At 43.2% G+C, this 26,278-nt stretch overlaps 1 pseudogene; it reads right to left on the reverse strand.

Moving 5' to 3' along the window:
* Nucleotides 1–19,321: 19,321 nt before the first annotated feature.
* LOC120289887 lies at nt 19,322–21,098 on the reverse strand (annotated as a pseudogene).
* Nucleotides 21,099–26,278: the final 5,180 nt, after the last annotated feature.

Raw genomic sequence — 26,278 nt, forward strand, 5'->3', positions numbered from 1 at the left:
GAACTGGTCCTTAGCGGGCGGTTCTCGGTTCTAGGTCGGGAACCGCCTGCCCAAACCATGCACACCCCTAGTGAGCGGGACGGTGATGGTTTGCCGACCCGAGTGTCGACGTGGAGGGTGGGAGAGGAGTTGGTTAGGAGGCAGCAGTGCTGAAGGTCGAAGAAGAAGCAGGCGAAGATGGATGCAGAGATGGAGGCAAATTGCAAGAGAGCATTTTGAAAAAAAGAGAGTGGGTTTCTATCCGCAGAAGACGAGGAGAGAGAAAGGAGGAAGATGAAGTCACTGATGTGCGCCCTTGGCCTCATCTCCTGCAACCTCCCCCTGCCCCCTGACCTGCTGAATGCCGTCTCCTCCATTTGCAACGATGCGGCGGCGGGCGGCAGCGACAAGGACGGGGATAGGGAGGATGGCGCGGGTGGCGGATCTGAGGAGATTCCGGTGGTGGTCGAGAAGGGTCCAGTGAGGGTTTTTTTCTCTCGGTCTTTGATCTTTTTGGGGGTTTTTGATGATGTGAGCGTCCATGAAGACGATGCAGAGAAGGAAAGAAGAAATAAAAGAAATACAAAAAACTAAAAATCAAAAGCTAAAAACGAAAAACTGAAAAATCGAACCGAACCAAACCGATATTTTGGTTTAGTTCATATTTAGTTCAGATCTTATTCGGTTCGATTTGGAAATTTTTTTCGTACGGTTTGGTTCGGTTCTGCTTTTTAAAAAAACCGAATCGAACCGTTGACACCCCTAAATACAGTGGATTCCAATTCAATGGGCCAGCGGACAACGCGGCTCACTTGGAGAGGAAGTAAATTCCGAACCTCAACCCGATCGAGCTAGCTACCCTCGGCAAGTCGGACGGGTCAAGGGGCAAATCCCTACCTAGGACTGCAAACCGATCTCTACCCATATGCAATTTCGACCACTGCTTACATCATATACCTCGCCCGGCCGACGGATCGGAGCTTACGGGACTGCAAGTCAGACGAGTCAGGGGGCAAATCCCTACCCAGGACTGCAAACCGATCTCTACCCATATGCAATTTCGACCACCGCTTACATCATATACCTCGCCTAGCCGATGGATGAGAGCTTCAGCTCATCTCCTTGCAACTCATCGGACTCAACAATTACAACGCTTGGGCTTGGGATCTTTGGCGAGCTCTCGTAACCAAACCTAAAGTGGGCTTTATCGATGGTACTGTGCTCTTCACAGCCGACAATCGAATGCGATGATTTTGGTGCAAATGTGGCCAACTTGTCTGCACTTGGATCAAGAACGTTATAGCTCCAAACATCACCGCCGACCTCATTCCAACAGAAGACCCGAAACAAGAGTAACAAAATATTCGCGAGATGTATGAGAAGTTAGACCGTGCGAAACTATTCTCTCTCACTCAAGCCTTGTTGGAGTTGAAGCAAGAGAACCTCTCGGTTACCACTTGCTTCAGAGGGAGTCTCCGGTATGTCATCTACATAAGTTTCCATGTGGCCCACTTGACACCTAAAATTTTGATTAGGTTATTAATTAGGCCTTAATTTCTTTTATTTTTTATTTTTTAGATAATAAAAAATAAATATCAAAAACAACAAAAAAATCAATAAACAAGAAAAACAAAAATTGGTAGCCCATCGGGCTGGGCCTTCGCGCCTTGACCCCTTCCTTTCTCTCCCCCGCATGGGCCCTTATGGCCCATCCTCCTTCTCCTCCAACCGGTCCCCTCTCTCTTCTTCTTCTTCCTTCTTCCCTCTTCTTCCCCTCCGCCTCTGCAACTCACGCGTGCGAAGGAGCCTACGGCCGAGGAGTGTAGGCCGACGTCGGCCGGAAGAGACAGATCTCAAGCGCCATCATTGGTTTCCTTCAATGCCGAGCATGCGTTGTTGGAGGAGCTCGGATGGGACGCCGGTTCAGCCGCGGGGGTCCGGTTGGTGTGCGAGGGCCGACGGCCGAACCTCCATCGACCGGCCTCCTCCTCGCCTATAAATAGGAGGGCACAACTTCCGTCGAAGGGCACGGCGAACTCGGAGATCTTCCCTTGAGAGACTTCAGGGGAGGATCAAAGAGCGAGCACGCGAGAGATCGGGTCGCGAAGCTCGAACGACCTCCCTCCGAGAGACTTCGGGAGGCGGCGGCAAGCAAGCCCGGGAGAGATCCGGAGTGGAAGAAGCCGAGGTCGTAGAAGGTCGGCCGGAGAGAGGAGGTTTCGGAGGACCAGATCCGGGAGCCAAAGCCTCGCCGATCGCCGCTTCTTGCTCCGCCACCATTCCAACGCTGTCGCCGCGACCGATTCGTCCAAGCCGCACCGATCCGGAGGCGGGTGAGCTCTGTCGTTACCACCCCGTCGTCACCTGCACCTGACCCCCCGCGTCGCCGCCACCGTTCACCGCTTTATCGCGTCGTTGCTGCAAACAGGTAACAGCAGACGCCGCCACCGCCCCCAGACGCATCGTCGCCGTTGCTCGAAACCCTGGCCGCCTCCCCTGCTTGTCGTCGTCATCGCCATTGTCCCCTCCGCAGTCCAACCCTCGTCACTACCGTCGCTGTCGCCGCCGTCGTCGCCGTCGCCGTCATCGCCGTCGCCACCGCCGTCGCCGTCGTCGCCGTCGCCGTCGCCGCCGTCGCCGCCGTTGCGCCTCGGCGCCGCGATCGAGCCCTAGGGTTCCCGATTTTCCGGGTCGCGACCCGGGTTGTCGGGTCGGACCCGGATCGGGAACCGGGTAGGGGGATTCCGCAAATTGCGGGGGCGGCGGAAGGCCGGGTCGAGATCGGGTCGGACCGGGTAGGGTTTCATGGGGGAGTCGGGTCGCGGAGCGGGTCGTCGGGCCGGGCCGGGTGTCCCCGAACGCCCGCCGCGACGCGTTTCACTAAATAAATAAAAAAAAAAGGAAAAAATCTGAGTCGGGCTGCGTTGCGGGCCGTCCTCATTCGGATCGCTAGCTCGGGTCGGACCCAACCCGCGGATCCGACTCCGGGTCAGTTTTTATATTATTTTAATATAAAATAATATTTTAAATAAATAAATAAATAATAAATATTTTATTTAAAAATAAAAAAAAATCAAAAAATGTTTTATTTCCAAAAAATCGAGAAAAATCAAAAAATAATTTATTTTCCAAAAATATTTTAAAAATATATAAAAAAATATTTTATTTTCCGAAAAAATAAAAAAAAAATAAAAATATTTCATATTTTCCAAAAAAAAGCCAAAAATCCAAAAAAAGCCAAAAATTCGTGAAAAAGCCAAAAAATTCAGAAAAAGCCAAAAAGACTTGTATTTTCCAAAAAAATCCCTTTTGTCAAAAAAAAAATAAAATAGAAAATGACTCAAAAAAATGTTTTTCCTCCCAAAAATGCATGGAAAATCCCTCGAACATCCAAAAACCTGAGGGTTTAAACAAGATTAGGTACCGAAAGGGCATTAGTGATTAACTAGTGTAATCAAGTCCCCGATCCTAATTTCTCTGGTTGCGCAGGAGTGAGTATTTCTCCCGATACTTCACTTGGGTTTCTAATCAACCCACCACAAATCGATTAGTGGCGACTCCAATTTAAAATTTGATTTACAGGTTAAAAAATTGAACCATTAAGTCGTGAATTGGTGGACTTGGGAGAGTCCGGGCTTTAATTAATTCAGCCGAGCCATTAGCCTCCTTAGGCGCCTGTATCCGATTGCGGGCGCCGAAAAAAGAGGTCGCGATAGCTTGGCGACTCCGCTGGGGACTTTGAGGACTTAGGCCATTTTATCTTTGTTTAAATGCTTTACTTGACTTGGGTTTTTCTTTTGTGCAGGTTAGTGTCTTAGATTTTCTTTTTAAATAAAATGTCTTGTGATTATAAATTGCTATGCGAGCTTTTGCTTGTTTTAACACTACACATGGCACACACAACCCGGCGCCGGACTGGGCTGCCATAGGTTATTAGGATGGTGTTAAGAAAGATACGGCTTCGGACGCGAGACTGCGTCATGAGGTTGCCTTTCTTTTCCCCGAATTTCTTTAGCCGAGGTTAAGAGGGTACGCTGCTAACGCGAGACTGCAATGGGCGGATACCTTTTTAATTTCAACAAGCATTCTCAGTTAGAAATCGAGCCACACGTCCCATGCGCATGTCCTTGTGCTTGCCATTTTACTTAAAAGCAAAGTGATTTCTTAACTTTTACTTAGTCTTTTTATTTGGCCCATGGCAATTTAGGATAAGCTTTTCAAGTCCCAGTTTATATGCGATGGGGAAAGACGATATCCAGTTCATTCCTGCTCCCAAGGCGGAGCTCTTCAGATGGTGGGGTCAATTAGATCAGTTTGCCCAAGAGCGTGTGAAGGCCAAAGTCGGTCATCTCCTATCGTTGATCCAAATCACTTTGTTTGTCCCGAAGTCATACAAGCCATGGCACATTTTTGGTGCCCGAAGACAATTACTTTTATATTCGGTAGGTTTGAGCTAACCCCAACCCCGGAAGAATACAGCATCATCACTGGAATGCCTCTTGAGAAAAAGCTCGTCAAACCATCAATAGGTGCCCTCCCATGGTGCGGGTTGGCGCGACTTTTAGGAACTGAAATCCATGTCATGAAGCAAATTCTTGAAAACAACCATAATGTATGCCCTTTAGAATTCATGAATGCATGTTTTCAAAATCAACCTATGACCCGAAAAAGTGAGATTTTCCTCCCGGCCTTTTCGGGCTCATCATCTTCCCCATCAAAGAAATGCCATAACTCCCAAGATGGCATGGATAGTTGATCGAGATCTTAAGAGGGGGAATTATGTCAACATGATTTTAACTGAAACATTCTTGTCCTTTAATCGTTTTAAAGACAACTTGGAGAAAATCATGCGAGCTTCTCCTGAAATTTTACAAGTCTGGTTCTTTTCTCACCTAAGCAAATTTCGAGACTTCATGCGATCGTCGTCGAAACAAATGCTTTTGAAAATCCATTACAAAAATTTATGGTTTTAGGACCGTATATTCCCAATCAAAGTTGTTTAAATTGGGTAAGCTTCCTAAGAGACCCAGCTCCTGAGGCATTCCAATGGTGTGCTGGTTGGTTCCATGAAAAGAGGGCTCGCTTTGCTTACATACGCACCCGCCCAATTCTGTTGCTCGGCCTCACCGGCGCCATTCCCTATTACCCGTATTGGGTAGCACGACAATATGGAGCACTTCAGGAGATTCCACCGCCTTTCAAGATGATGGTCCCTCCAGTTCTTTTCAACACAAGCCGTGACTATGAATTCGAAATTTCTACCGCTGAGGAAACCTGGGACAAGTGCCATCGCAAAAGGATTGTGATACCTGAAGGGCTTGAGGGAGAAGAAAAAGCCCACCACGCCTCCATGTCCTACATCCACAACTATCGCATCCCGAAAAGATGGAAGCCATTAGTCCCTCACTCAATCAGCGAGAGCAGCCAACACGAGCAAGCAGAGCTCATGGAGAGGGATTTGGGAATGGACTGGATGCACACCTTAGAGCCAGTTCAAGGAAGCAGGCGTTCTCGCAAGAACAAGGCTCCTCGTCGCATATAAATTGGCAATCATGTGCCCTTTAGTGTAAATAGTGTGAAAGTTCTGTCCCATTGTTTAGGGACTCTTGTTTAATATCTAGTATTTCATCCTGTCTTTTCAATTTCAATTTCTAGATGTTAGAGTTGGCAGTCTATAAATCCTCTTTTGATAAATAAAAAAGCAGTTAGACCATTGCCATGGGTCAATCTTTGTTTACTTTCGTGCTCATTCATTGTTTTTGCAACGAACAGGGTAATTATGAATCGCCGGCCACCAATAGCTCGCGATTGGCCTCATGCATTAGGGCCTGATCAGAATGAGGTACAAAATCGCCTCATTAACATTGAAGACGGCGTAGGACAGATGTCCATTGTCCTTCGACAACTTTCGAGACAAATGAAATCCACTCAAGCTGAGCCCAACTCTGTAGTTGCCGTCATGACACCCGCATATTTGCCAGAAAATGGCCAGTACCATAGACAGTTTGAAAGGATCATGAAAAAGTTAAGCCAGCTGCATGAACAGAATCCCATGGACCTGTCCAATTACGTCGGCATTGAGATTCCTGAAAAGCTCAAAACACCTGAATGCGAAAGGTATGCTGATACCTCCCGCCCAGAGACCTACTTGTAGGCCTACCTGGTTCGAAGGATGATTCAATCATACCAATCGAGCTTGACTGGCCTTGCCTTGCGATGGTACATTGTCAGAAAGATTAGTCCCCTTAAAACCTGGAGGGAACTAATTCATGTTTTTCACCAAGAATATGATATTGACATCAGCCCTGACATAGGCTTGCCCTACGAAGAGTCAATGATCGCGGAGCACGAGGAACCGTTAGTCGCCGAGATAGGAGAAGAGCATGTCAATGAAGCCTTGCATGATAAATGGGCAATTTTAACAACACCCATTCTTGGAAAATTTCCCATTAGGAAAGGCAAGGAGCTTTTGTACGAGATCAAAGACACAGCCCCTGTTCAAGACCGGGGCACGATTGGACGACTCCCCAAGCTTACTCCAAGAGCTAGGGTCCAAAGAATACCAACCCCTATCAACTTGGGAAGTGAATCAGATAATGAAACTCCAATGTCTCTCACTTCCTTTGACTGAATCGAGCTGGCAAAACGAAGGGCCTTACTCAAAGGTCTAGACCAGAAGCCAAGAAAAGAAAGCCTAAGCAAATCAATACAGCACCTGCTGACGAGCCACCGCACCAAGGTTTCGAGCATTCTCAAGAATACAGCTTTGAAGGCTACAATCCGCTAGAGTACAACCCTGAAGACTTCCCGGCTCCAGAATACAACCCCAAGGACTTCCAACGTTATTTCGACAATGAAACTGACGATTCATCATATAACTGTTTTCTACTCTCATCCGAGGATGAAGGCCCGTCAGAAGAGGAAGCATACGTCTTTATCCGCTACGATCCTAACGAAGTACTAAGCTTGTCCTCCGACCATGAGGATAGCTTCAATACTTTATCCTCATTCGGTAATTTTGACCCGGAAGAAAGCAATGGGGTAATTTCGGTAGAGTCCAACTTCCCTGAAACAGAAGAATTCACCACTACAACGAATATGCAGTGGGAAAACCAGTGGCCTAATCAAGACATACCAAGCTTGTCTTGCCCTGGTAGGATCATGACCCCCATAGAAATGTGGATACCTAATTTCCACAAGTATAACGGCACGACTTGCCCCGTGGCCCACTTGCAGTACCTCCATGCTGAAATAAGTCGGTACTATAGCCCGATGTCATTTACAACTCAAGCCTTCCAAGAAAGTCTTACAGGGTCTGCATTACAATGGTTCGTCACAGTAGATATCAGCCTCATGAGGGATTGGAATGAGCTGTCTTCCACATTCCTACATCAGTACCAGCATCAGATTGGAGCTGAACTGTCTTGCGAGAACTTGGTTCACTTTAGAAGAAGACCAATGGAGGATTTTCGAGCATATGCAAGGAGGTGGGAAGCTTTTATGATGCAAACCTACCCTCAACTGGTCGAAGAAGAAATGATAAAACTGTTCATAAGAGCTTTACCCCGCAAGCATCGCTGTTGGTTGCATGGGTTGCATTTCCGTAGCTTCAATGAAATGGTCCTCTCATGCGAATACTTCGAGTCTACTGGAGGCGAGGAACTCAAAGGCGCTTGATTTCAAAACCAGCACTATCAAAGTGTTCCTTCATCATAGGAGTTTTCATGGGTGTTGCTTGTTTTTATAATTTCATGTTTCTTATCCTGTCTAGTGTGCTACTGTTGTATTTTCCATTCCAGTAATCTAATGTACAGTTCTAATATTTTGTTTTGAAAGCATGAGGCGGTATCCCAAACCAGCCCAATGATGTTATCCAACCATGAAAAGAAAATATCATCCAAGGAGAATGCGAGGCTGGGCTTCCTCATGCTTTTTCTCCCCGAATACATATTTTGAAAACAAAAAACACTTCATCACCAAAAGCTTTCGTCAAAACAAGATGTTAGCTTTAATCATGTTTGTCTTTTTGACTCATTCACTTTATGTCTCAGAAGATCATTCCCATCCCTTTGATTTAATGTAACAAAAGACATTTGAAGCTAGCACATCATGTGAACAGACCAAACTCGAGAACAAATTTTCAAGAAAGCGGGGGCAAACAGAAAGGAACGTCCCGTTTCAAAAAAATGGTAAGTCTTATTCCTTTAACATAATATTGAGAATGACAACCTCTCTCTTCTATTTACAGGATACAAAATGTGAGACGTAATAGGTACAGGCATATAGTTGAAATCGAAGCATCCATGACATGCCTCACTCCTGCCCAGTTCCATCCTAAGCCAAAGGACTATCTTGTCGCACGACGTGCCCAAATAGCTAGACGATACAATTTCAACTTCGACGAGCCCAGAAGCATAAGGAAGAAGTTCCTTCCCTTCCTTTAAAGTGATTACTGTCAACAGGGAGAAAATCTAGACAGTCGAGGCGATCTATAGCCCTACACACTGGACAATGATATTCCATAGAAGCTTGAGGTACATGACTTTGCCCAATGGCCATATAGTCAGAGACAGAAGAAAAATTCCGCAGAAGAAAGACGTTGAAGATAAATCAACAAACCATCAATCATACATACATGGCCATGAGTGAGGAAGGCCAATCGAAAGAAATGTCAAATCGTGCCAAGACGAAAAGGCTGTCATCGACATTCAAATACCCCTAGGAGTCAGCAAATACAAACTCGGGAAGGGTAACTTTGTATCGTTTCCAATACCCCCACTATCTGAACTCACTTTTGACATATTTTTTCCTATTGACAGGAAGCATATGATTCAAGAAACAAGCTTAATGGTTAATTTGGGCAAATCAAGTGACCCATATTGATTTACCTAGCTCGGTATGAAAGGAAGTGTCGTCTAGGAACCGGTTCGGTTAAATAAAAAAGGAAGCGCCCTACGGACACCATCGGCGCCTCTAGCCGAGTGGTATCCGGAAGAAGCAAAAGGTCCGAAGTCGGGGATTCGAATCCCCGACGCGGCAGATAGCCACTTGGTAAAAAATAATAAAAATTTTTGCTTCTCTTGCACTTGCAAATTACGAGAGAACAGGTGACCTAACAAAGCAAGGGACATAGGACTTCGTGTCCCCATCTCACTTCAGGTCCATCCAATCATCTGCAAACCAGTGAAGGGTAAAGTTGTATCTCTTCCAGTTATTCAACTCTTGAAAGAGTTCATGACTAACACATTCCCTCTTGTTTGTTGCGGGATCACCGATTTGTCAAAAGCAAGAATAACGAATCAATGAGAAGCATGTCGTTGTAGGATTACACTGACTCAAAAACAAAGATAACAAATCAATGAGAGGCATGACAAACTCTCCCAAGCAAAATGGCGTCTCAAGGGCAAAAGCAGAGATGCCCGATCAGATCCCCAACCCCGGCCGATCCTTCATGTGTCATATCCCTAATCAATAAGGACAGCCATCGACACCCATTTGCGAATAACCCTTTTGATGTTCAAAATTTAACATATTTGGAAGCACCATTATGTTAACTCCTAAAGTTGTCAATAGGGTCTTTTTTTTGAGTCAAAACCATTCACTTGTTTTGAAGAGTTCAAACTCCATCATATTCAAAATGTTGCATGTCGTTTCCAGATGCATGATGATTTTGTATGTCTAAGTCACTGATTCCACTGAGGATTATCAGAATAGACAGTTAAGTGAAGAATACAAGATTGATTGAGCATGCTGGAGGAGGTGCGTCAGAATGATGAAAGGCAAGCCATATCCTACACACAGTCCCCCATCTATACACTTGTGAGATGAGTGCATAAGATTCCATGACTGTAGGGTAAAGAGTTCTCTCGCAAATGGTACGATAACCAAAATAGTGAGAGGCATTTCATTGCTCACCCCTTTGAGCTCCTTACACTGGTGAAGCTTCTCTCATATCCTTGTCAAGAACCACCCCACACTGGGGCAGATCAGAGGCAAAGCAGCATCACAAGGTGAGAAGAGAGATAGGAATTTTCTTGCTTGCACTTGCATCAATCTTTGAATGTCTTTATTGCATATGAACACTCGCGTTAATTTAAGTGCCCTAGAGTCATGAAGAGCAGCTCTTTCTTTATATACTTGTATCCATTGTACAACTCAATTGAGTTTGTAAATTCACCCTCACATGGAGGCAAAGCAGAAGCCACTGCTGTTTGAGCAGCATAATCAGAAGCGTCGGCAAAAGATGAAGACTCAATAGTCTAACAAAGGCGTTTGCTTGAACTTGTCAAGATCAGCTCTCAGGCAACAAGAATGAAAAAACAGGGGCATAAAAAAGTAGTTTACCTGATAAAAGCAAGGTCAATGTCCATGAATGAAGAATTGGAATAAAAATAGGGGCATGAAAAAAGCAGTGTGCCTGGTAAAAGCAAGGCCAATGCCCCCTAGTAAAAAATACAGTCAAGAAAAGTTGTTGTTGTGGTTCAATTGATAGAGCCTCCATTTGACAGTGAGAAGGAAGACTGGTGACAAATGCCAAGACAATCACCAGCTCTCACCCTTTTACACATGAATCAATCCTACATTGCATCCCATTGTAAAAGTCTCTTTAGACTAGGGGCACTTCAATTAACGTAGGATTTCATATGTCTATAAGCATTGCTCGAAGAAGTACGAGCAAGACTATTCTATCTCTTTTCGCAGGACTCTTGACTTGCAAACCTGGAGATGATCGTGCGGCACTTCATTCATGAGCCTTGACCTCGACGGCCCCATTTGATGAGCTATTGACCAAGTTTTCATCACAATTTCAACAAAGACCTCTCACATTGGTAAAGTTGTACCACTTGCGAGAATACTCAGACCCTTGCTGACATGATGACAGTGAGAAGTGTGGTCCTTATAAATCCTGCATCAATGGTCAGGATAGCCTTTTCCATGAGAAAGAGTGGAAAGTCCTTTCAGACTGAAAGTCCCTCATCTGGCATGCTCAAGACATCTACATTCTAAATGAAGGTTGCCTTTCAAAATCTTCCCCAGTGGAAATCAGATGATACAAAACTGACAAAATTATCATGCATGAATCTCATTTAAATTCATGAATTTACAGCATATACAATCATGTGTGCATATTGTGCAAATAGCAGACATACTCTTAGAGATCAGAGATATTGCCAAGTAAGCATATCTCTATCCCCATTTGTCTTAAGGTACCTACCACTGTTTAGGTACTCTCTTCTTGACACTCGACCTATTCGAGTTGTCCCTTGAGTTTCGATGCTTACTGCTGTCTTAGCATCCCATTGTCTTTGAGTACTGGCCACCGTTCGGATACTCCCTTTTTCTGACACTCGACCTATTCGAGTTGTCCATAGAGTATTGATACTTGTGACTGACCAAGTATCCCTTTATCGTTGAATACTTACTGCTGTCTAGGTATCCCTATTGTCTTCGAGTACCGGCCACCGTTCGGATACTCCATTTTTCTGACACTCGACCTGTTCGAGTTGTCCCCAGAATATTGATACTTGTGACTGACCAAGTATCTCTTGGAATACCTACTGCTGTCTAGGTATCTCCATATCGTCAAGTACCCACCGTTGTCCAGGTACTTCCTTTTCATGACACTCAGCCTGCCCGAGTTGTCCCCAAATAATAGCAGCTGTTCAAGCATTCCACTGCTTTATGTGCTCACGTCTACCCAGGTATGCTTTCTTACACTTGGACCAACTGAGTGGTCCCAGGTTGTATCATTAAATACTTGTGTTCATCTAAGTATTCCAGTACTTTGTACACCTACGGCTACCCAGGTGTCCCAACCTTTTCGAGTGCTTGTGGCCATCCAGGTAAGCCTCGTACCACATTCAAATTCTCAATTACCAGAAGGTGAGAGACCTTCACGAATATGCGGGGCACGTCCTCGATATTCCCAATTACCAGGAGGTGAGAGACCTTCATGAATATGCGAGGCACGTCCTCGATATTCCCAAACTACCAGGAGGTGAGAGACCTTTATGAATATCCTAGGTACGCCCTTGATATTCCCATTTACCAGGAGGTGAGAGACCTTCATGAATATGCGAGGCACGCCCTCGATATTCCCAATTACCAGGAGGTGAGAGACCTTCACGAATATCCCAGGTACGTCCTCGATATTCCCCTTTACCAGGAGGTGAGAGACCTTCACGAATATCTCAGGTACGCCCTTGATATTCCCAATTATCAGGAGGTGAGAAACCTTCATGAATATCCAAGGTACGTCCTCGATATTCTCACTACTAGGAGGTGAGAAGCCTTCACGTATATGCAAGACCCATCCTCGATATTTCCACACGAATATCTCAGGTATGCCTTGATTCTTCCTTCGGAGTTTGTACCTATGATCATCCAGGTACCCCTTCGATACTTGTGATCATCCAGGTATCTCCAAAGAGTTTGTACCTGTGATCGTCTAGGTACCCCTTCGATACTTGTGATCATCCAGGTATCCCCAAGAGTTTGTACTTGTGATCGTCCAGGTACCCCTTCGATACTTGTGATCATCCAGGTATCCCCAAAGAGTTTGTACCTGTGATCGTCCAGGTACCCCTTCGATACTTGTGATCATCCAGGTATCCTCCAAGAGTTCGTACTTGTGATCATCCAAGTACTTTCTCCCAACAAGTAGATGCCCCGAGAAAGGTCAGCGCATCTCCTGTCAAGGTGACCGAAGAAAGGTTCGGGTCCTAGACAAAACAACTTATTGCTCTAACAGGCGACCGAAGAAAGGTTCGGGTCCTGGAAAAGCAATTCCCCGTCAAGGCGACCGAAGAAAGGTTCGGGTCCTAGACAAACAACTTATTGCTCTAACAGGCGACCGAAGAAAGGTTCGGGTCCTGTAAAAGCAATTCCCCGTCAAGGCGACCGAAGAAAGGTTCGGGTCTGGAAAAGCAATTCCCCGTCAAGGCGACCAAGAAAGGTTCGGGTCCTAGACAAACCAACTTATTGCTCTAACAAAGGGCGACCGAAGAAAGGTTCGGGTCTGGAAAAGCAATTCCCCGTCAAGGCGATCGAAGAAAGGTTCGGGTCCTAGACAAACCAACTTATTGCTCTAACAGGCGACCGAAGAAAGGTTCGGGTCTGAAAAGCAATTCCCGTCAAGGCGATCGAAGAAAGGTTCGGGTCCTAGACAAATCACTTATTGCTCTAACAAAGACCGAAGAATGGTTCGGGTCCTGGAAAAGCAATCTCCTCATGCGGCGAGTAAGATGACGCCTTGATACTTGCCAAAACTCGGGGTTCACACCCTATCTCACTCACTCCCGGTAAGTAATTACTTATCTGTTTTAGTATGTGTAATGTTAAATTGCTCTTTTTCTGTATAGGACAATAGGTCCCAAATAAGATATAATCTATTGCATATGTACGGACAAAATTTAGGTATCAGGTTTGTCTTTGAATGCAACCTCTGCGAACTCACCTTCAAGAGGGGCACTTGACACCTAAAATTTTGATTAGGTTATTAATTAGGCCTTAATTTCTTTTATTTTTTATTTTTTAGATAATAAAAAATAAATAACAAAAACAACAAAAAAATCAATAAACAAGAAAAACAAAAATTGGTAGCCCATCGGGCCGGGCCTTCGCGCCCGACCCCCTCCTTTCTCTCCCCCCCGCATGGGCCCTTATGGCCCATCCTCCTTCTCCTCCACCCGGCCCCCTCTCTCTTCTTCTTCTTCCTTCTTCCCTCTTCTTCCCCTCCGCCTCGCAACTCACGCGCGCGAAGGAGCCTACGGCCGAGGAGTGTAGGCCGGCGTCGGCCGGAAGAGACGGATCTCAAGCGCCATCATTGGTTTCCTTCAATGCCGAGCATGCGTTGTTGGAGGAGCTCGGATGGGACGCCGGTTCAGCCGCGGGGGTCCGGTTGGTGTGCGGGGCCGACGGCCGAACCTCCATCGACCGGCCTCCTCCTTGCCTATAAATAGGAGGGCACAACTTCCGTCGAAGAGCACGGTGAACTCGGAGATCTTCCCTTGAGAGACTTCAGGGGAGGATCAAAGAGCGAGCACGCGAGAGATCGGGTCGCGAAGCTCGAACGACCTCCCTCCGAGAGACTTCGGGGGAGGCTGGCGGCAAGCGAGCCCGAGGGGGAGAGATCCGGAGTGGAAGAAGCCGAGGTCGTAGAAGGTCGAAGCCGGAGAGAGGAGGTTTCGGAGGACCAGATCTGGGGAGCCAAAGCCTCGCCTTCGCCGATGCTGCTGCTGCTCCGCCACCATTCCAACGCTGTCGCCGCGACCGATCCCGCCCAAGCCGCACCGGATCCGGAGGGCGAGGAGCTGCGTCGCTACCCCGCCGTCGTCACCCTGCACCTACAGCCCCGCCGCCACCGTTCACCGCCTTATCGCGTCGTTGCTGCAAACAGGTAAAACAGCGGAGACGCCGCCACCGCCCCCCCGACGCATCGTCGCCGTTGCTCGAAACCCTGGCCGCCTCCCCTGCCTGTCGTCGTCATCGCCATTGTCCCCTCCGCAGTCCAACCCTCGTCACTACCGTCGCTGTCGCCGCCGCCGTTGCCGCCGTCCCCGCCGTTGCGCCTCGGCGCCGCGATTCGGAAACCCTAGGGTTCCCGATTTTCCGGGTCGCGACCCCGGGTTGTCGGGTCGGACCCGGATCGGGAACCGGGTAGGGATTCCGCAAATTGCGGGGGCGGCGGAAGGCCGGGTCGAGATTCGGGTCGGACCCGGGTAGGGTTTCATGGGGAGTCGGGTCGCGGAGCGGCTTGTCGGGCCGGGTTGTCGGGTCGGACCGGGTGTCCCCGAATGCCGGCCGCGACGCCGTTTCACTAAATAAATAAAAAAAAAAAAAAAAAAAAATCTGAGTCGGGCTGCGTTGTGGGCCCGTCCTCATTCGGATCGCTAGCTCGGGTCGGACCCAACCGCGAGATCCGACCGGGTCATTTTATATTAATTTAATATAAAATAATATTTTAAATAAATAAATAAATGATAAATATTTTATTTAAAAATAAAAAAAATCAAAAAATGTTTTATTTCCAAAAAATCGAGAAAAATCAAAAAATAATTTATTTTCCAAAAATATTTTAAAAATATATAAAAATATTTTATTTTCCGAAAAAAAATAAAAAAATAAAAAATATTTCATATTTTCCAAAAAAAGCCAAAAATCCAAAAAAGCCAAAAATTCGTGAAAAAGCCAAAAAATGTAGAAAAAGCCAAAAAGACTTGTATTTTTCCAAAAAAATCCCTTTTGTCAAAAAAAAAAATTAGAAAATGACTCAAAAAATGTTTTTCCTCCCAAAAATGCATGGAAAATCCCTCGAACATCCAAAAACCCGAGGGTTTAAACAAGATTAGGTACCCGAAAGGGCATTAGTGATTAACTAGTGTAATCAAGTCCCCGATCCTAATTTCTCTGGTTGCGCAGAGTGAGTATTTCTCCCGATACTTCACTTGGGTTTCTAATCAACCCACCACAAATCGATTAGTGGCGACTCCAATTTAAAATTTGATTTACGAGGTTAAAAAATTGAACCATTAAGTCGTGAATTGGTGGACTTGGGAGAGTCCGGGCTTTAATTAATTCAGCCGAGCCATTAGCCTCCTTAGGCGCCCATATCCGATTGCGGGCACCGAAAAAAGAGGTCGCGACACCCACATGCAAGCTATGGTACGCAAAATTTACTACTACACTTACAAGTGCGAGCTTTCAACACTCCAAGCATGACTATGCAAGCATGACTATGCTTTGTTCTCTTGGACCAAAGTTCGTTGATGACATACTTATCATGGAAAATGACGATTCTGCCATTGGAAAGTTTAAAGAATATCTGCATTTAAATTTCCATATCGAAGACTTAAGGCCTCCCAAATACTTTCTTGAGATTGCGATAGCTAGATCGATAAAGGATATGTCTTAGTCAACAAAAATTTGTCCAGAGATTATATCGAAATAGGGTTATCAAGATGCAAGCCAGTAGTCATTCCTATTGAACAAAATGCCAAACTTACAACATTTGAATATGATAAAGATCGGTTGCTTCAAGATCCATCATGCTACCAACGGCTTGTTGGGAAATTGATCCATCTCACTATGACCAAACTTGATATATGTTTTGCATATAAATAAAAAGTCAATTCATGCATAATCAAAAGCAATCCCATATAAATACAACACTAAAGGTTGTAATATTTGAAGGGATGTCAAGGACTTAGAATTCTATTATCTCGTGATTGTGACATGAAGATGATAGCTTTTATCATACTGATTATGCGACTTGCCCAATGAATAGAACACCTATTACACGATAAGTTCTCTTATTTCGTGAAAGACTAAGAAGCAATCAACCATTTCCTTATCATCAGCGGAATCGAGAATATCGGCTATGACAAAAACAGTTTGTGAAATAATCTGGATACGTGGTCTGTTTTGGATCTTGGAGCAGAACTCGATGGAGCAACCGAGCTATTTTGTGACAATGATGCTGCACTTAAATTACTAGCAAATCCTATCTTTCATGAAAAGACAAAGCATACAAAGGTCAACTGTCATTTCACTTGAGAAAAAGTTCAATAGGGAATCATTACAACTTGAGGAATTGGAACAATTGAACAGCTTGCAAATATTTTTATAAAACCCTTTTGCCAAAGACAGCATATCCATTTACTAAGTAAGCTTGGCATATTTGACATATATAAGCCGCCAACTTGAGAGAGAGTAGTGGAGAAAGAATTGATTTTATTATTGATTATGACTATAATTGATTCGGTCATGGGTATATGAAGATAGAATAGAAAAATGTAATCATATTTATTCTTTCCTTGATTCTCATTTGTATTATAAATACGAGCATGCTTATACAAAGAATATACAATGAAAATCACATTTTCCTCCAAATACATGTCGTCTTCACTTCCTTTCAAGAAAGGAGCGGCAGTTGGTTGGGTCAAGACTACTCCAAGTCGGGAGAATGTTGGTCTCCAATCAGGATAGGACAAGTTCAACCTCAGTCCGAAGCTCCTCCTTTTGTAATTGCTCGTGCCGTGACTTGTGACTTGTGAGGTTGAAATTATGTATCAAAGGTTGATTTAGTGCGGTGGGACTTTGAATGGTTGAATCCTTGTCAATCTTCTTCTTCTTTTCTTTTTTATTTTGTAGTTTTTGCATCGATTAAATTACCTTCAGAATCCAAATCTTAGTGTGGAGATCGTCTATCGATGATGCTCTCGATGTTCTCATGTCGAGTGAAATTTCCTTTTTTGATGTATTCTCAACTGTCTCTATTTTGCGCAACCATTCTATAAACTTAAGCTATTTGATAAATGCGTGGTTTATTATTTGAAACATGAAAATTTAATTGGAGAGACAAATAAGGTCTCGAAAGATTCGAATTCAGAGCTTATGGCTATTAGATTAAGGCGTGATTTATTATTTAAGTATTCTAACATTTGTCCTAATGTTCCTTTCATTATCGGGGGACATTGACCGTCGATGGTGTAAGCTTTGTATAGCAAATGAGCCTTCGAATTACTATAGTTACACAAGATAGCATGAAACATCACAAACATTAAAATATCCTCAGATAGGAAGAAAAGGGTTAACATCATCAAAACCCCTAAATTGGTATACTCATGTAACATTTACTTCAAACTAATCTTTGTATTACAAAAAATCCCAAACTAGGATGCACAAATGTGACATGAATATGTGGTATGGCCGTATGGGTATATCAATATAGGAGTTTTTGTAACACAAAAATTAATTTGATGTAAATGTGACAAGGTGTGTACTGATTCTGGAATTTTTGCGATGCAATAATTAATTTGAAGCAAACGTGATACTAGTAAAAAATTTGAGGTTTTCGGTGGCATTAATCTTAAAACAAAAAAATGCCCACTGGATTGAGCAAACGTTGTCGTTCAGCGAATTCAACTATGTCTTCGCAGATTCGGGATTTTCCACATAATCAAAAAGATTTGGACTCTTCTACCAAAAAAAAAAAAGAAAAAAGATTTGGACTGTGCATTAGAAAAGCCGAGCGCTCTGTCGACGGCTCTCTCACGCAAGTCGTCTTTTCCAAAAGAGTGACGAATCGTTTGATTGTTTCGACTTCTGGAAATGGCAGTCCATTGGCTCATGTACCTTTAGCTTTTTCCGGTGCTCAACCTCTTTCATCCTCATCTAGTCGAAAAGGTTTTCTTGTATTCTCACATTCTTCTGTTTGATTTTGGGCATTCGGAGGCCTCTGGACGTATGGGTCGAACCATTTTTGACTTGTTCAACTTGAATGGTATTTGAGCGGATGAATCCCACTGGCACACATCCTATGTGGTCGATGATTCCAATGCGTTATTTTGTCTCAGCGCAGTGGGGATATTCTTCAAAAAAGTCATAAACTGATTGTACATCGACTAATTCAATTATAAATTCACCCTTTGACTATTGTCTAATATAAATCCTCCAACTAGTTTTGGTAAGAAATTGCTCACGTGAACGCTAACTATCCTACATGGCATAGTCAGCGGTGAAATTGATAATTTTTCAATTTTCTTTTTAGTATCCAAAAGTTTTTCTCGCCTTTTTCTTTTTCCTTTTTCCCTATTTCCCTTTGCCAACCAAAGTTATTGGGCACAAGCAAGGTCCATGATGCCCTCGTCTAGATTTAGTGAGGGTCCTTGCTAAGGCAAGCAACTAAGAAAAAAAATTTAGAAATAGAAAATCATCCATATCAGTGTAGGCCGTGCTTTGTAGGATAGCTGGTGTTAACTAGATTGTCATATCAACGATTTTTTTTATTGAAATGACTAAATTAATAAATTGTCAAAAGTTTTAGTACTTTTTAGACAAGCACATTTTGGACAAATTTCCTGATGTAGACTGATTAATCCCTACATACTTTCTAGATGATTAATCATTCCCACACGCTTCTCTTTCATTTACTTATTCGCCTTTTCTTTCGTACAAAGCCCTACTTTTGTTTAAAATTTGAACACTAGTCTGAGCGTTAATTCAAATGCCATTTATCGATGGATTTTCTTTTCGGCTAGTAACAGAAGTTCAGCTCCGCTCTTCGTGCGGTCACATAGTCTATGTCCAATTTTTGTTCAAGAAACAATTTAATTCGAAGTATTTCCCCAATTCCATTTTCTAATTTTATGTTTGTTTTATAAAATATCTCGTTTACCGGAAGCGATCCCAACTAAAGAATGCATTTGTTTCACCAAAAATAAATGACTCGAAACATATTTTTCCTAAAATAATTGATCATTTTTAAGAAAGTAATTTCTAAGTGATTCGTTTTTCACAAAACACCTGGAGTCTAAGTGGTGAAGGCAAAATAAGAAGAAGAAAAAGGAAGTGGCACTGGTCTTCACGTTGTATTTACATCTAGGAAAACCACAAATATCACGTCGACATTCTCTCTCTATTAATTTAACCACCACGCTGATGAACAAAGCACGATCCCATCGACTACAATTCGAGTTCAAGCCCTCTAAAACGAGAAACGATCGTTAATTGTCTTCTAGGCCAAGTCGTTGACATATGGAGTACAGCGGCCGATCATTCCAATGGAGTGCAAGCAGGCTCTGGAGGGTCAACGAGGAATATGTCAAGGAGCTGGTCGACGGTGGTGTACTCGACTTCTGGATACAAGCTCGAAGCTTCGAGGTCGTCCTCGTCTAGATCGAAGCTCGTCGTATCTCCTTCACGAATACGGAGTGCATGATGGACACCCATATGTTTTGTGGGCTTGGCAGGGCTACGAGTATCGCAAAAAAAAAGTTATTTTCCACGACGTGTGATCATAGACAAGAAACTCGGTCGACGTCGTAGTTGAAACCGTAATATAGATGCAATAAGTCCCGACTTACTCTGGGAGAGCTTGATCACCTCATCCTCTTGCACCAGTTTTTTCTCAAAACCCTGACCCGTTTTCTTTTCCCACGACGAGATCAGCTCGTTCTGAGAGACTACGTTCCCCGGCGGACGGTAAATCACAACACGGTTGCGCGTCCTTGGGTCGATTGCCGCATTGATTGTGTATTTGGCGATGTCTTGCTCGTAATTAAGCACAGCTGACAATACAGTAGCATAGATTCAGTGAGCCATCAATACTGACGAGCTATCACTAGCTGCTTACTATTTAGAATCTGGAATAGATATAGTAGGAAGGACCCTTTGCGTCGCCAGTCCCATAGACAACGAGGTCAGGTCGAGGGTCGTGTGTGTGAAGCAGAAGATTGATGAAGTATGAAGCACAGCAGTTGGCGCAGACGAAGGTATAGGGAACGGCCGATGCTTCGATGAGCCTCCTCATTTTCTTCTTCTTGTCCAGGCATGCCTGGAATGGCGGGAGGGCGGTGGTCCTGTCCACGTCGCACCCAAACTCGGATGGGATGAACCTCTAGAACCGCAGAAAACGGAAGAAGTTCTTGTTAGTATGTGTTTATATTTGGCAGAAAACGGAATAGTATGTGTTAGAAACTATTCCCTGAGGCACGGAATAGTTTCTATTTCCCGGAAAAGAAGGCTGTTTACCTTTATGTTGCTGGCGGCGATTATGGCATCGATTATTTTGACTTGATCAGGAGAAAAAGGATTCGGGAGCACCGAGATCACAATATCGACCTGTTTGAGCACGGATACCATCTTCTCGTGCTCCTCTAGTTCCCCCTGTTTTCATGCATTTCCATGCTTTACGTTGCAAATCGGAAGTTGTTGTGTTAAGTTCGTGGTTGTTCAAAGAATAATTGTAAGGTGACTTCCTTTTTTATTGGCAAATCTGCTAGCCTTGATTCATGTTTCGAAAAAAATCCCGTAGATGGTTGATACGCATGATTACTTTTGATTGGTCATGTGTAGAGAGAAGATAGATGATAAGTTATAACACTTGTGCAGTATTTTGAGAGAGAGAGAGAGACCTCGATAAGAGTAACACCGAGAGATCGAAATTCGTCGCGAAGGTGCACATTGGAAGGAGGCGTATGAGGGGTGGCCGGCCGAGTGAAGACGAAGGTGGGGTGGCCGGACGACACGCTTGCCCCCACGACATGCTTTCCAAGGTAACCGGTGCCTCCGAAAACAAGGATCTTGCTCTTGTTGGAACTACTGATCGGGATCGACATATCTCTCGGTTGATAATTGATTAGGACCAATGCGTATCTACCACTCTCTACGTTCCTCTTAACACTGCTTAAATATAGGATCATATGCCCGATTGTTCTATCTTGTACTCCACCACATGTCTTCGAGTCGAGAATCTCGTATACGACTAGGACTACCCCCGAACTCAATGCGATTAGGTTTTCAATTTCAGCTGACGCAATTTTTCGTTGGGTTCAGTTTTTTTGTTTGGCGGAGACTTCATTCATCAATACACTCCATTGACGAGATAACAAACCTATTTTTCTTTAAAAAAGTTGAGAAAGTGAACGTTAATCTTAGTTTATTATGAAACAAAGTTCTTTTACTAATGTACTTCGTTCACAAGATAATAGTGTGCTGCACGGATTTTTCTGATAAATTTATGTTAGTGATAAGCTAGACGCTTGGAATTTTCTTTTCATACTAGTTTATATATTTATGACATATTCATTTCCAATTTTATCTCGATTGAGATACATGTGTGAGTGGTGTTAAAAAGTTTCATGTCAAAAAATTGATATGAAGAGGAGTAATTACTAATGTTAATTTGCTATAACTCAACAACTTAAGTTTTTGAACGAATGTGAATCCAATGAGATATAGTTATAGACTAGAAGTTGGACTCCTTCTTGATGATCTCCTCAGGTGAATACATTGTGCTTCTGCTACAGGGCCTGGTGGAGATTTAAATTGAGGGGAGATTGTTGAGATGCAAAGGATTAATAAATAGTTGGCCCACAACTTATCAACTTGAATTTTCGAGTAAATGTCGGGCTCAAACTTAGACTCTTTCTTGGTGAAATGAATGTACCAAACTTCTACAGCGCGCTTTTAACAAATTCCTGTATCATACATTGTATCTATGGCAATGGTCTTTCAATTTCTAAGTCTTGGACAATACAATTTCTTTAATCAATTTTATTATGAAATCTTATCTGCATACTGACAAAATAGATATAGTAGAAGTATTCCTAAGCAAGAGATGAATCGATCACTTTAAGTATATCAAGAAAACCCAGTTAATACAAATGATTAATAAATTGTAATGTGGAGCAAACGTTATATTATATTGGATATAGATGTGCGGATGCTGCTGACAGTATCAACATCATGATAAATACTTAAAACCTTCACGAAAAAAGAAGAAGTTAAATCCAATTCTTCCTTCCATCTTTTGTGATATTTTTCTAGGTTCTCGGAAAATGGAGACTGCGTAAAGTTGTAGGCTTCACTTTTGCTGGCTAAGATTATCCAGCTTTTCTTTCGGTGTCTTACAACAGTTTGGGACCTGACTTTGGTGTACCCACTTCTAGTAACCGGTTGTGTGACAAAATCATTGATCAAGGTCCTTTTGCAGCGAATTAGTAGATTTGACAAGTCTTTGTGTCGTGTGCTAACCTGGCATTTAGTAGAGGTGAGCATCGGTCTATGGTCAACCCTGACCGGCCCAACCCCGCCGATCCCCTGGTCCGGTTTCCAAAGAGACTGGATCGGTCCTTGGTCCTGGAATTTCTGGACCATTACCGTACGGGTCGGTCTTTGGTCCTAAAAGTTCGGGTCGGTCCAACCCGGACTAACCCCGACCGTATATATAATTTTTTTTTATATAGAAAAACTTTAAAATAAATAGCATCAATAACATTAAACAGTTCTTTAGTGATGAGTTCAAGTAATTTTACATTATTCTTTAATAACTTAGGTTTTTAATGTCTTTTACGTCATCAATAGTCATAATTACGAATGAGGAAAATATTTTTGTGAAAAGTCCTCACGGTGTTCAAAAATGCACCTTATGACATCCTTTTTAGTATTCGTTCTCTTTTTGTCTTATTTGTCCTCTTAGTCTTCAATTTTTTAAAATCGAAAGAAACAATTTCTCCGCTCGCCACTCGACACTCGCCTCGCTTGCTTTGGGTCACTCGTGCCACTCGCCGCTCAATGCTCGCTTGGTTTGTTGCTCCCTACTCGATATTCAATACTCATTATGTTCGACGCTCACCCCACTTGACCCTCATCACTTGCCTTTCTTAATTGACCTCGCTCATCATCGAACTCATTGGGTTGGTACGATTCCCGGTTGCCCTTTCAAGGAGTACAAAAAATGAAATAAAAAATTATTGGTCGGTCCTAGGTTGACCTTGAAACCGGACTGAACCCATTGAGTCAGTCTAGTCCTCAATCGTTTTTTTAAGGAGTACAAAAAATAAAATAATAAATTATCGGTTGGTCTCGAGTTGACCCTAGAATCAGACTAAACCTATTGGGTCGGTCTGGTCCTCGGTCCCAAGCTCAATAGAGTCGGTCCTCGATCCCAAAAATTGAGGACCAGCATTGTGCGGGTTGGTTCTGGGGTAAGGGGGAGAACCGGCCTAATCCGGACCATACTCACCCCTAGCATTTAGGGTGCATTTGAGAGTGGCCTTTAGAAGCCACTTTGAACACGCAAAGCCCCTTGGGCCAATTTGGGGGTGTTTGGTAAAAAAATTTCCAACCCTATTTGAGAAATGTCGACCTTCACAAGGCTGAAAGTCCAAGATAGGTTGGTGGCTGCCTTGGGCTTTAGCCTCTCAAAGATGCTTGAGCGGGGGGTAAATAAATAATTTTCTTCCCAAATTATCCTCACTAGTTTTTGATTGTTCTAGTTTTGCCCTAACTATTCATCTTCTTCTCCGTAAGCGGTCACCAACAAAGGGCAGGCAGTCACCGGCAAGGGTTGCGCCCACTACGCCGTAACCTTCGCGCAACCCTTGCGACAACCAAATCTGGGTGCATAGATCTAATCGCAACCAGATGTGGTCGCCATGACCCTTGCCGGAGGGTCATGAGAGCCGCCACGCCGCAACCTTCGCCGCAACCGTGCGACCCTTGCCAAAGGGTCACATGACCCAGATCACAAGGTCGCCGCATCGCACGACCCATCTGGTCACCGATCTAGTCACGACCAAATCTGGTCGTGACCAGATGTGGTCACCATGACCCTTGCCAGACGGTCGCGCAACCCATCTAGTCACCATGACCCTCACTGGAGGGTCGCGTGGCCTTGGTAGAGGTCGCAGTGCGACGGATCGGGCGACCCTGCAGCAAGGGTCGCGCAACCTTCACTGGACCGCCTACCTTTGCCAAACGGCTTACATTGGACTGCTCGCCCTTTGCCCAACCATCTGCTCCTCGTTGGTAACTACTTGTCCTTGGCCGCCAACTCTTCTTTTTTCTTTTTTTAATAAAAAAGTCTTTTGTAAATATAATTTTTCCAAATGCTATTTTTCTCAAAGATACTTTATAAGGAACTTTTACAACACAATTTACCAAACACAATTTGTATTTTGGAAAACTCTTTTAACTCAATGGCCTTTGCATTTCCCAAAACTTTCCCCAAAAGCCTTCCCAAACGCATCATTAGTTAGTTCTTCTCAACAAAACTACTGAGATTGATTGTGGTTTTCTTTCCAAGGTTGAGCATGTCGGGGTCAGGGCAAGGCGACCATGTTGAAAGCGGCAACACCAGCTTCAAAGTGAAGAAAAGCGGTGGGCGTCACAGAAAATGAAAATGAAGAATAATGAAGAGGCATACGAGAAGCTATTGAATAAAGAAGAAAAGGAAAGCAAAGTTTGGCTTGCCAACTTGGTAATTTGACTTGGAGAAAAAGCTACATCACACTCCAGCTCTACAAAAACAAGAGTAATAACACAACCGTCCTTTTACTCAAAAGCGGCCTCAAACATAATCGTAACTCAATCCGATATTGAAATATATACACTAATATTCTACCTACATAAAAAAAAAAAAAAAAAAATTGTTACGAATTTCAAAACTATTATTTCATCTTTTTATAGCTTGTGATCTAGTATGGATTCCATCTTTAGAAAATATTGATTGACTTTCTTTATTAAGATTATCCTTGTGATATATTTAACCACACAAGGAATCTTAACCGATTGGCAATCATTCCATAGACAAAATTCTTTCTTAGTTGAAGAACTCTACTCATAGATACCAATAATTGTTTGTATGGGTGACCAAATCAATGGGAAATGATTGTTCTATCTCAACAGCTACCCTAGTTTTCTCATCAATTGAGTTTGGAGATTGATCCTCATGGAGATTTCCAATGGGAAGTTTTGGATACCGAGGAGTATAAAAAGAAGACCAAAGCGTTGAAAAGAGAAATAGATTAAGAGAAAACAATTCCAAGGTTCAAGAGAGCTTCACAATCTTTTCCTTGTCTTCAAAGAACTTACAATTGTAATTAGTTGAGAAGTGTTAGCAAAGTTTTAGTGCAAGATCAATGAGTCCTATCAGTTTGTGTATAACCAAGTACCAACTCAGATAATAATTTATTGTGAATAAGCAGCACTCACTATAGCGATTTTTCTTTGATTTACTAGCAAAATCCAACTAGTAGGTTGTGAACGTGCGATAGTAGACGTAAGCTTTCTCTAAACCAAACCCTCATAAATTTCTCTCTACAAAGTCTTCTATCTCTATACTCATATTCACTTTTTATTTGATAGAAGTTTTTGCACTGCTAGATATTATCTGAGCACTGGTCAAATCAACACTTCATTTCTCAAACTTATGCATTCATCCACTTGACCTTTTTGATTATGCATTTATTCATCAAGTCTGTTTTAAATCACTTATTCACCTACTTTAAGTGATATTACTAGCTACTTCATTGCTGGCCATAGTCAAGGGCATCTCAAGTGCACGATTTCGTGTGCACCACAGGGGTAATTTCGTCATAAAATCACATCGTATTTGGCAATAGCTAATAAAAAGAGAAAACTAAGCTATAAAAAATCACAAACCCTAGAAGAGAGAGGGGCTTTTTCTAACTAATTACTACATAATATCATCTTAATCACGGGATTATTGCAACGGTGATTTTTTATTATGCTACATGGTAGTAATAAAATTTGCTGTAGCTTTTCGAGATTTCAAGTATTTATTACGTTGGTTCATAAATGTTAATTGATAGATCGTCAAGTCTATATAAAAGAGTTATTGCGTGTCAAATATATTAGTTGCAACGATTTCGATGAGAGCATAACATCGGACGTTTTTTTAAAAGCAAATATACATATATTTATATATATATATATATATATATATATATATATATATATATATATATATATATATCTAAAGTGTCGAGTAAGT

This window comes from Eucalyptus grandis, chromosome 11 (genome assembly GCF_016545825.1).
Source record: "Eucalyptus grandis isolate ANBG69807.140 chromosome 11, ASM1654582v1, whole genome shotgun sequence".
Lineage (NCBI taxonomy): Eukaryota > Viridiplantae > Streptophyta > Magnoliopsida > Myrtales > Myrtaceae > Eucalyptus > Eucalyptus grandis.